The 12,841-nt window shown below is 33.5% G+C and overlaps 1 protein-coding gene across 3 annotated transcripts in view; it reads right to left on the reverse strand.

The window, feature by feature from the left end:
* The window catches only part of LOC150093655 (uncharacterized), a 234,499-nt gene extending 221,989 nt beyond the window's left edge, over positions 1 to 12,510 (reverse strand). The window contains exon 1 of one of the 3 annotated variants that reach the window (XM_090412701.1): positions 12,350 to 12,510. The gene's annotated coding sequence lies outside the window, so the exon portion shown is untranslated. Of the gene's footprint in view, positions 1 to 11,651; positions 12,089 to 12,349 lie in introns of those variants that run through there. The other 2 variants (XM_090412703.1, XM_090412702.1) reach the window with 2 other exon arrangements.
* Positions 12,511 to 12,841: the final 331 nt, after the last annotated feature.

Raw genomic sequence — 12,841 nt, forward strand, 5'->3', positions numbered from 1 at the left:
TGCTTTTTATAATCTGTGTGTTTGCTTTCCTGATCATATGCCTGTATGCACATGCTTAGTATCTTTCTTTGTGCCTGAAAATGCTTTGGTGACAATGCAAGATGTTGACTTAATCTAACTAAATTCAATTAATCATCTTTAGACATTTCATCCATTATACAACATGAGCAATAAACACCTAAGTGTTCATACCAATAAAGATATGGATGCAATTTTTGAATCAAGAGACTACATGTGGCAGTCAACTCATGAAAAGAAATCTGACCTTAACTGAAGATGAACATTACTGGAAGAGCAAGGAGGAAATAAGACAGGAATGTTTCAGTAGGATTAAGTGAATGCTAATGAAATATGCTCTAAATGGAGAAGCTTAAGACACTGGTCATGTAAGATTTAAAATTGAATCATGAGCACTACAAGCTGTGAAATGAAAAGAAATCAATCTATCATCAGCAAAACCCATGGGATGTGGGTTTTGCTGATAAGAAAAGAAAGTTAATAAGAAAAAGCAATAATGGGCTACATAGGCTGATAAACTGATTTCCTTTTAAAAAAGGAAAAGATATGGTATGGTCCATACCAAGCCCAATTAAATGCCTTAGAAATGTCAAGAGCAAACAAGTTTTTCTCAAATATTTGAAACTTGTAATAGGTAAAAGACTGGCTAAGAGATCTACAGGACGAGAGGCAGAATTCATATTGGTGGAACTTAACTGGAAAGCCTTTGGATAGCAAAGTTGGCTCTTAATGATCTTCCTAACACATTTGTAGAGGATTGAGATAAGTGCAATTTTTCCAATATCCTTCTTGTATAGATGACTCCTTAATCTAAACAGAAGATCAATATTACCAAAGGCAGCCTCCTGCAACTAAGCCTTACCTTTAGGTTACTATGAGTAAAGTTAAATAATAAATTACACGATAACCACAGTAAACTTTAATGAAATAAAAGTACAGATTATTTAAATTAAGGGATATTAACTCCCATTGTTTTAAAACTGAATAAGAAACTCAAAGATCGGAATCAAAGAGTTTCATGCCGAATATAGTATAGTAACTATAAAAGTATCGGCGACTACTAACGTAAGCTAAAGCACATAATCCTAAGTACGTAGTACAAACTAGGGCAACTCGTAGCAAAGGTGGGGAAAGTTCTGATCACTATTCTTAGTATTTCCCATAATGTAAAACCCATCACCTAGGAGATGGGTAATGTTATACATTATGGTGGGAGGTCACTACCAGACCTGTTTCGATCTTTATGAGATCTCATCAGTGAATAGCTAGACCAAAAATAATACTAAGGGTATAGCGAAAAGAACTTATATATCCTTTGCTACGAGTTGCCCTAGTTTGTACTATGTGCTTTAACTTACGCTAGTAGTCGCCGATACTTTTATAGTTACTATATTCAGCATGAAATTCTTTTTTGATTCTGATCTTTGAGTTTCTTATTCGGTTTTAAAACAATGTGGGATTTAATATCCCCTTAATTTAAATAATGTTTACATCGCTGATATGAAGCCTATTGGCTCTTTACTTTAAATAATTTATGGGTGCACCTTTTTGACAACTCGTATTAGCAGAGTATATAAGTTCTTTTTGCTATACCCTTAGTATTATTTTTGGTCTAGCTACTCACTGATGAGAAACTGGTCTGGGTAGTGACTTCCCACCATAATGCATAACATCATACATCTCCTAGGAGATGGGTTTTACATTATGGGAAATACTAAGAATAGCGATCGGAACTTTCCCCACCTTTCCTACGAGTTGCCCTAGTTTGTACTACATACTTTAACTTACACTAGTAGTCGCTGATACTTTTATAGTTACTATACTATATTCAGCATGAAACTCTTTGATTCCAATCTTTAAGTTTCTTATTCGGTTTTAAAACAATGTGGGATTTAATATCTCCTTAATTTAAATAATGTTTACATCACCGAAATGAAGCCTATTAGCTCTTTATTTTAAATAAAAGTATATATTTCATTCAGAAAACAACAGTACATCATTATCAAGCAATTCAAAGGAATGGAATACAAAGTACTAAACATTTGGTGGATTACCAATTAAAAATTGTTGCCACGTACTAGAAATTAATAAAGAATATTATTAAAATTATTCTTAAAAACTATTTTTTTTGATGGTTACATAAGAATCTCCCAACTTTTGGGAGAGAGAGAGAGAATCATTTCAATTCAGATTTGGCCGATGTAAAAGGGCTTTGAAAAGGCATTCATATTTAGACTTGCATCTATGGAAAAAACGAGCTTTATCCCACTAGATATCGTATTTAGTGTCAATACTATATATTGTGCCAGACCAGACTTTTGAGGTTTCATGTATTCGATATAATATTGATGTTCATCAATTCTTTTTTCCACAGAACAGCCTGTTTGTAAAAAGTATGTTAAATTACATTCACACTGCATCTGGTAAATGCCAGCTAACGATAGAGGTGCCAGTTTGTTTTTTGTAGATGGCAACAGGTGAGAAATTTTGTTGATAGAAAAATGTGGGAATGAGATGATACTTCTTCAAAATTCTGCCAATCTGCTCTGAGATGCCAGAAACATAAGAGATTGGAACCCTGCAGTCTGTTGAAGAATCCTGATGTGTTAGAACATAGGAGTCAATTATCTGCTGGATTTGATTAGGGTTGTAACAATTAAATTCCATTAACGTTTTGATAGCGAAAAGTTCTTGTTGTAAGCTTGCGGGAGAGGAACACACTTTATGTGCTCTATTAATTAAAGACTTCATAACACCAATTTGAGAGGTGTGATGAGCAGACTTTTGATGAATGTATCTGCCAGTAAAGGTAGGTTTTCAATAAACACTGGTGGATAAATTACCAGAGGCTGTGAGTGCAAGAAGGATGTCCAAGAATGGTAAACTACCAGCCTTTTCTTTTTCCATGGTGAACTGAATGCATGGGTGAAGGCTACTGAAACAACCCTAATCAAATCCAGCAGATAATTGACTCCTGTGTTCTGACACCTCAGGATTCTTCAACAGCCAGCAGGGTTCCAATCCCTTATATTTCTGGCATCTTGGTACTGATTGGCAGAATTTTGACGTATCATCTCATTCCCACATATTTTCCAATCAACAAAATTTCTCACCTGTTGTCTTTTGTAGATGGCAACGTGTGAATGTAATCTAACCTACTTTGGACAAACAGGCTGTTCTGTAGAAAAAATAATTAATGAACATCTATGTTATATCAAATACATGAAACCTCAAAAGTCTGGTCTGGAACAACATCATATTGATACTAAAAACAATATTAAGTAGGAAAAGCTCATCTTCTCCATAGATGCAAATTTAAATATGAATGCCTTTTCAAAGAAAGTTGCGAAGCCCTTTTTACTTCAGCCAAATCTGAATCAACATGATTGTCTCCCTCCCCCAAAAGTTTGGAGATTCTTATTATGTAACCATCAAAAAAAAAAAAGTTTTTAAGCAACAGTTTTTAATTCATAATCCACCAACTGTTATGTACTTTGTATTCCATTGCTTTGAATTACTTGTTGTCTACAATGATGATGTATTGTTATTTTCAGTAAGAAATATCTGTGCTTTTATTTCATTAAAGTTAATTACTGTGATTATCGTGTAATTTATTTATAGTTATACCACAGGTATCTTTAAAGATTATGATTAAAGTTACTTGTTTCAATAAGGAAATACCACGCATGAGTAGGCATATTTAAAATATAATCCCAGAATAAACTCGCATAAAATATTTTTATTAGTATAATTTCCACTTAAGTAACAAAAGGCATCTTCAGTATATGTAAAAAGTTAATCAAACAATACCTAACAATTCCAAAAAAAAAAAAAAAAAAAAAAAAAAAAAAAAAAAAAAAAAAAAAAGTCATTAATTCCCAACTTACACCCAACAGTTAATTACTATTCTAGAGGAATTACAGCAGTAATGTAGGAGCATGGTCAATCCATATGGAATGGAGTTTGTTTACAAGTCTTGTACCTTTCTGCATGCCTCTGCTCTGTAATGCAAGTTCTAACATCTATGAGACTCCATAACATTGGCTCAAAACAAGTTACACCCAACAGTCTCGCAAAGGACCAGAAAGCTATTGGAGCCAGATGAAAGTACTGTATTGTAGTTCTTCCAAGCAGAATTTTGTTTGGGAGGTGAATAGTATTAAATTGCTATTGAATTTAGTTTCAACTTGTTCAATGAGATTATAGAACAAATGCAAGTTTTAATTTTGCACACTAAAGTCTAATAAAGATCATGATAGCAATGTTTGGATAATTACTGTATGAAATTTTTTAAACGATCATAGAAGATCAAATTTATCTGAATTTGGAGAACAGTCAGGACAGCAAATGCAAGCAACAAAGTGTGACAAGGAAACTAAGCTAAACCAGATTATGTAAAAAGGGATTCAAAGTTTAGTAATCTCTGGAACATAGGCTATCAAGATCTGACAAGTGTATGTTTTACCCTTCTTGTAAGAAGAATTATACACAACATAGACTGTTTCTTAAGGGGAGGGGGGATCTCCCCTCAATGAGTCTTGACAGACTTTATGTTCTTAGGAAGGACCTCCCACGATGAGTTTTTTGACTCCATGGAGGCCTGAATAATAATAATAGGATGAGATGAAATGCAGTTTTAGTGATTTGGTAAAGAATAACATATCAGGTTTTAGTGCATGAAAGTTAGTAGTGGTACACATTATTAATGTTTATGGTGAAGCTCCAGATTACTTTTTGCATATGAACGTTTCCTTGAAATGTGTTGTGTTTTTGCAAATTGTTTTGAGCCAATGTTATGATGTCTCATAGATGTTAGAACTTACATTACAGAGCAGAAACATGCAGAAAGGTACAAGACTTGTAAACAAACTCCATTCCATATGGATTGACCATGCTCCTACATTACTGCTGTAATTCCTTTAGAATAGTCATTAACATCTAGAGATCTTAAGCAATCTCTTATTTCAATGGATATCTTCTACAATTGAGATCTCTGTCTGGTTACACTTTGTATATTGAAAGTTTACGAAGAAATTGTGCAACTGAACTATTAGCATTAGTTCCTTTACATCTATTTTGTTTCTTGCAATACATCAATGCCTCAAAAATCATGGTTTTCCTGATGACAGCATAGTACACTCCTTATTCGATAAACGTTACACTGTGCAAATGAAACAAAAATCGCAGAATATCTAATTATGCCAAAGCAGCTTAGACTGAAGATGTATTATGCCTGTAAACTGCTCTAGTATTCTCTGACCCAGTCTGCAAATATTTGGAATGATTATACCAAAATTTCTTATCTCTGCCATTTCTAATCCATTCAACTGTAAAATCCCTATATATACTGTTATGACTGCACTCAAATACATTTTCAAACCAGAGAGAGCAAGGAGGGGAGAGATCACACTACTGATTGCACATAACACTAATTTGAGAATTTCCAGAATATGCTAATTATATAATTAGCATATTGTTCAGAGGGAACATTGCTAAGGCGTCCAAGATTGCACATAGAATTACTTGGTTATTGAAGAACACACTAACATCCAGAGATAAAGAGGTTATTGTTCCCCTTTATACTTCCACATTTGTATTACTGTGCTCAAGTCTGGTCACCTGGATTCCTTGGAGATGGGGAATTGGTGGAGAGGGCTCAGAGAAGAGTGACTAAGTTGGCAAGTGGTGTAAAAAATGCTACATCGATAGATTGAGAGTTTGTGGATTATAGAGATTGGTTGATAGGCAGAGAAATGATAGAAACATTTAAATTACTTAAAAAGGTTTTTATAAGATTGATGCAGAGGAAATATTTTGGCTGTGTGATAGTGATGGAAGAACGAGAAGTCATCCCTGGAAATTAAGGAAAAGTGTGGTTAACAAGGGTGTGAGAACTAGATTTTTTGCTTGGAGGGTGGTGAACAAGTGGAATGCATTGCCTGACTCAGTTGCGAGTTCTTCGTCTGTAAGTGAATTCAAGAAGAGGTAGGATAGATATTGTTTTGATAGTTTGGGTCTCTCGCGATGAGTCTACTGACTCCATGGAGACACCCATAATAATAATTGGTTGCAGCCTTTTTTTTTTTATATATATATATATATATATATATATATAAAATTTCAACTTTACACTTTTAAGTTAAACTTAAAATTCTGCTAAGCTCTAATTTTTCCTGTTATTCTCTCAAATCTACAACTTACACTCACATAAGATTTTTTCCCCAGAACCTACAGCAAATTGAAACCAGCATAACATAAACAAACATTTGCAATCACTTCAATTAGTTGCTACTGCCAATTGCATTCCTCAATCTCATGACAAGCCCTTAGACATATATCCCATCTTTTGATATTTTGCAACTTCTGTAACTAAGAATCGCATAATTTAAGAGAAAATCAACAATAAAAATCAAATTATACACACATGGTATGCATTTTTCAAAGTTCCTATGCTAAATTATCTTAGTCTAAAATTTAATAAATTCTTATACATATATCAGCCACTGAATTAGAAACCTTCATGCAGATGAATGTAAACATCACTTACACAACATATATGCAAAATACTTGGTCATCATGTGCATCACCATGTATTCTAAGCAACTATTTAAAAATGCTGCTGGTCAGTAATCAGTGTTGTTCACAATGGGGAAAAAAAATCTTACAGAGTTTGATAAATGGTTAATTGTGGGTGCCCATCAAGCTGGAGCCACAATTTTGAAAACAGCAGAGCTGACTGGTTTCTCAAAAAGGTGAGATCCCAGGTGTTTAAATCAGTGGGAAAAAAAAACCACACTACTTGTCTAAGAGGCATAGCTATTATTCTAAGGCAGTCTGTGTCAGGAACAAGATTGTCATCATCTGAGAAGGCTTGTACAGACAAACAGAATTTTGTGTGCAACAATTGACCAAAGCATTTAATGAAGGATGCTCCCGATCCATATCTCACTGAACTATGCACAATGAATTGAATAGAATCATTACTGGCAGTCATTAAAGGAGGTACAACACTGTATTAAATGTTTCTAATTTGGAGGTCAGTATATGTAGCTCACCTAACCTTTCTCCAATATTATGCACAATGCTTTCATTAAAAAAAAAAAAAAAAAAACTTGGTCAGGTCTGATATCCCATGCCAGAAGGCTATGAAACTTGGAATCTTTTATAATCATCTGTATATCTTTAGTTATATACCTGGCTCAATTTCCTTGCATCAATTTGTCATCTTCGTTTGCTGCTCACCAAATTCAGGATAATCAAAATAGTCAGCATATAATCTGATGATTATAATGGCCTTTGATTATCCAACTCAAACTTGACCATATACAGCCTGATCACCCAGCCAATGAGATAATATTCCTTTAAGGTTAAGGTCCACAAATTTGACTCATCAGACCAAGATGGAAGAGAGGCTGAATTGTCAGTAAAGATCTAAGTGTTAACCTAATTGTGGATACAGATGTTAATCCCTTCAGTTACATCAAAAGTTTTGAGCTTTAAAATTAATACCAATCCTTTATCACTTTTACAAGACATACTCATTTGACATCTATCAGTGGCATGGAAGCAAGATTTTCTCTAGCCTGTTCCTTAAAAAAAAAAAATAAAATAGTCAAAACATTCTATTGCTCTTGCTTCAATACTCAGTGATGATCATCAACAACAATCTTCTTCACTATCCACTAGTCATCAATATGAATTACATTAAGACAGTGTTAACTTGTCCCACCTTTGAACATAGGAAATTTGGAGAATCTCATGTAGATTATCTTGTTATTTCCAAGGCTTCTGATCAAGTCAGATTTCACTGACTTCTTTCTGAAAACTACATTTCATAGTCTCTTTCCTACTCTTTGCAAGTGGATCACCAGCTTCCTCTCTGACTGTTCATTCCACATCACAGTGGATGGTTCTATCATCTGATTTTTCTATCAATGCCAGAATAACTATGCATTTTGCTTTCACCTAGAGATCACCGATCTCTCATTAATGTTTAATACTATTAATAGCTTTGCTGATGACAGAAATTGCCTATGTCACTAATGAAACCTTTTAGTACCCGGGTGACTGGCTTCAAAATCTTCTATAGCCAATAGATTAAACATTGATCTTAGTCAGCAAGTTGGATAAAGATAACTTAGTAAGGTTTAATGCAAATAAAACATGGTCCAAGCTCATTTCTTGAAATAAAGACCATGTCTCACCCTCCATCCCTAACTTTTGATAATGCTTGCCACACAAAAAGATCACTTTTCTCTCTTCTGCTGACTTTCACATCTAGCTTATTCTGTATATTCACAGCTTCCATAAGATTTTTTGTTATTCAAAGCATTATTTCCCTACTGCTCAGCTGCTATCACTATTATAAATCCAAGATCTGCCAGAATGCTATCACCAACACTGACAGAACCCCCCCCCCCTCTAGCCCCAATTGAGTTGCTTTAGCATAAACAGTTTCTGCATTAACGAGTTTTTGCTAGGCAGTTCCTTCGAAGTCTTAAAATGCTTAAAAATGTTGACCAGTAGCTGTCCATATACCATTTAGCTCCACTTACTGATATAACTTCTCTTCATCTGACATACCTTTGGACAATTCTTCTATACCATTCTCCTCCCTCCCAACGTATACAACCTGCAACTTTAAGAAAAATGTTAAGATTCTTATCGTCCTTATCCTTACAGGACCCTGATGTTATGTCTTGAGACCTTTCCTGTGTTTGGATGAAAAGTTATACATAATGGTAACATACAAAACTGAGCTGGAGATGCTTGAGCACCAATTTAAAATCCCAACCATGAATCACCAGGTAGTGATGAAAATTAAATATAGCAAAAATGGATGTTCTTTTTGTTAAGTGAAACTGTCACTACCTACAAACAGTCATGTATTTTATGTGTAAACTAGCAGTCAGTTTCTAATACTCATACAGAAGTTTCACAGAATGACAGAAGATTAAGGTGATTGCAAATACTTTAAATTTGTTGTTTTTCTTTACCATTCAGACCTTTCATTATGATGATTGAATGGCAAATTTTATACACCAAATATTATAAGTAACAATGTGCATTTGTAAGTATGTATGACTTTTCAAAAGCAAACTTGACGAGTGACTGCCAGTAAGCATTTTATGAACACCAACTCTACAGACTAATTGTGGGATTCTACAGTTTGTTATCAAAGTATCTTTTGATGTGAACTTGCCAAAAGAAAGACATGATATTATCATACTGCATCAATCACACCATTTTTTTTTTAATGCAAATCCCACCCATGAAAAGGTAACGTATCATGTTAGTACTGCAAATAGACTAAAGTTTAGATAATGCTGGAACCAGCTTCAGAAAACTTCAGGCTTCTGATAAGTCTGAATGTATACAATGTGAAATGAACATGGAATGGGTACTTATTTCTAAATTGAAGTATCATAGAAATTTCACTAGTTTACATTCTGCTATACTGTTTTAGAGCTAATTAGCAAAGCTATGTATCTAACTGAAAAGTATTTCTAAATTTTCTGTAATGTCAAAACAGCATGCATCCAGAGAAAACATTTTGGTTGTTAGCATAAGATTTAGCTGACTGGAATTCCATTGATTTTACAGCAGAAAGAAAAAAGCTTTTCTTGACTTTGCACAAGTTTAAATAAATAAAAAAAAAACATATATGCTATACATTTATAAGCACAGACTGTATAATTATACAAGGAATCATAATTAAATTTTATCACTTATCACAATAACAAGTATAAATATGGTTACACTGTTCCCATTCCAAAATGTTTAGACATATGGAACTTGTAATGTTTAATGGTAAAAATTTTGTTCCAACATTAATATAAAGCAAATATGAAGAGAATGTTACAGCAGCTGGTACAAAATTTTATAAGTGATGACAATGAAATGTAGGTAGTATTAGTATAGTATATACAAAGCAGATGACTTGCTGAGTTTAGAAATATTTTAACTAGACTTCATTTTAATTCAAGGAGAACATTTAACACGTGTACCTGTTGTTCTTTCTCAGAACAGAGAGCGCTTTATAAAAAGTCTTATATAAGTTAAGACTTTTCATATGAAAAGTCTTGCCTTTTGGGTAAGAACTCCCTAGATTCAAGCTAGTTTTAAACTAGGTGGTATTATGATATAAATATCATGTGGAATGAAATCCTCCAGTTCTGATGTGGTTTGGTTGGACCACAAGGCCAGTATACATTGGTCTTAACTGCATGTGTTCTGCAACCAATCTGCTTGTTGTGGCATGACATACTCTGCAACTTCTATATCATATTATATTAGAACTAGCTAACCCTTTTATGTTGCTTTCCCTTTTTAAGTACCATAAAAAGGCCTAATCAAATTCTAAAAATTCCGCTTAAAAAGTTTGAGCTGAAATTTTAAGTGAAAATAGGCTGACATTCAGACTTCAACCAGCAGATAAGCTTTCAGAGATAATTTAGCATTGGGAACCAAAGCAAAAAAGAAGCTGCATTTATAGAAAATAGACAGATATACCTTTGGGGGAGTTACTTATTAATGTGTGCATGTAATTAAAAAGAACTTTTATAAAATTTTCTATACACAAAAGAAAATCACATGCATGATTTGGTACTCAAGTATCACATAATTAAATTTACATTACATTCCCATAGATTTCCTTTGAAAATTGTTCTGTGTTTATATTCACTAATCCATATTCAATGATGTGTGTTGGGGGGGGGGGGGTAGGATTTGGATTTCAGCTTTACATTAGGTAAAATGTTTATTACACAAGTCAGTTGCAAGATTCTAAACTCCCCTATACTCATAGTTTTGATCAACAGAGCATTAAAATATCATTGCAAACACTCAGATGATAAGTCATTGGTCTTTGTAAAATACACTAATCAGCATAGTTCAATCTTTAGGCTACATTTATAATCATTTTAAATTTATGCACATGTAAACAAATCTGCAACATGTTACACAAAAAAAAAATATATACATTATAGTTAATGAGGAAAGTAAGTGAAATTAGCTTCACTGATATTATCTAAAACCTTTTTTTTTTTACTTTTTTTGATGGGTAAGAAATTCACTTAATACCAATACCTTATCCTTTTAGTATGCAAGTAAATATAAATAGAATAAGCATCCAAACATTAAGATAGACAAAATATATTCAACCATTATTCGGTTTTTAAAAACTGACATTAGTAACTGTTGGCAGATAAACATTTTAAACTCATTTGATGTTGATTCCTCTGGATACTTTGATAACCGCTGGAAGTGTTCTGTTTACTTTCTTCCCCTGCCCTTTGCTTAAAATTTTAATATTTTATTCAATACTTCATTTCCAAATCGAATAATCAATCTAAATTCGATAAAGACCGTCACTGGCATAAAGTATCACATGGATACTAATATTTTGCATCATTTTTATAACAAATGTAACTAATAACACGAATTAGGGTTAAAGTTTTCACAATCGAGTCAGCATAATAACTGATTTGGGGAAATTTGTGTGAAAAGAAATTATTCTAATTCAAATTATTGAAAATAAACATTTTTGTAATGACATCACTTGAATAATGTCCAGTGAAAGAAACAAAAGGAAAATGAATCAAGCAACAAAATCTTAAAACATATGTAATTACCTTTACTAAAAATGAATTCGCGCACACTGTTCACAGCGGTGAACTTCTCTTTCCTTGGCATATTACTGTCATTCTTTCACAAAATATTAAAGTTCTCACCAATTATGATTCAATTCGTTGCTGCTGAATAAGTGAAACATCCTCCAAGAACACTAACAGAATGAAATTACGATATCAGGCAAGTTTGATCTCATAGTACCACGATACTCATAAAGATTGCATTCTCCATCTTTAAAAATGGGCGAGTTCCGATTACCGTTGATATATTATTGTCTTATTATCAACTAATCACAAGAAATATTAATTCAAATCCAATTATATCTACAAGTGGCCATTACTCCTACAACATTTATATTACACAAGAAAAGTAGAGGCTTAACAAAACCTTTTTGTCTGTACGTATTGTGAGTGCGTGTCTCTTTGCGCGCGCGCGCGTGTGCTTCCTAGTCCAACCCTGAACACTGTGAAGCCAAAGCACAAGCTAAGCTTCCTGCGAACATACAAAGGTCGACATGATTTTCGTATTAATATCACAAACAACGAAACACTTTTTGCATAAAAGTAAAAATTTTAAAGGAAGAAATCAGAGAAAATATTAAATAATCCCATTATTATACGCTTCAAAATATCATAAAAGGCACTATTGGTGGGGCAGATCCCATGTGAGTGCCACAAAAACAGAGATTTCAGCCACTTACCTGACCAGTAAAAAAAGGGTCATTCATGCCTAAATGACAAACGAATATAACTGAATTTACTTGAAGTAGTACATTGAATCATTACATTGTTTAAAGTTCTTTCACCGCCACTAAACTTAATATTGTCACCTGGCCTTTTAGCACTTAAAAGGCGTGATTTTAAACGTAATCAGGAAAAAGTAATGAGTTATCAGTTGACACTTTTGATTCGTCAATGACGAATGACGTCAGAAGTGTATTGTGGCTTACCTTTGTATCTACCGCTTGAACTTGTTTACCAATCGGAAAGCTTATCTTCCGTATAGCGTCACATACTAAAGGCGGAGAGATCTGAAAATTAAACTGTGATCTTTGCAGAATATCGCTATGTGTGCATGCTGATTTAACCAAATTTTTCTCTTATAAAATTAAAAACCATATCCAGAAAAATGCGAGGGACAAAGAAAAGCTAAGAGAAATGAAATAAAGAAAACGTCTACTATTTATCGTCCA

This window comes from Typopeltis vanoorti, chromosome 23 (genome assembly GCF_054136105.1).
Source record: "Typopeltis vanoorti isolate ZY-2024b chromosome 23, IOZ_Tvanoo_1.0, whole genome shotgun sequence".
Lineage (NCBI taxonomy): Eukaryota > Metazoa > Arthropoda > Arachnida > Uropygi > Thelyphonidae > Typopeltis > Typopeltis vanoorti.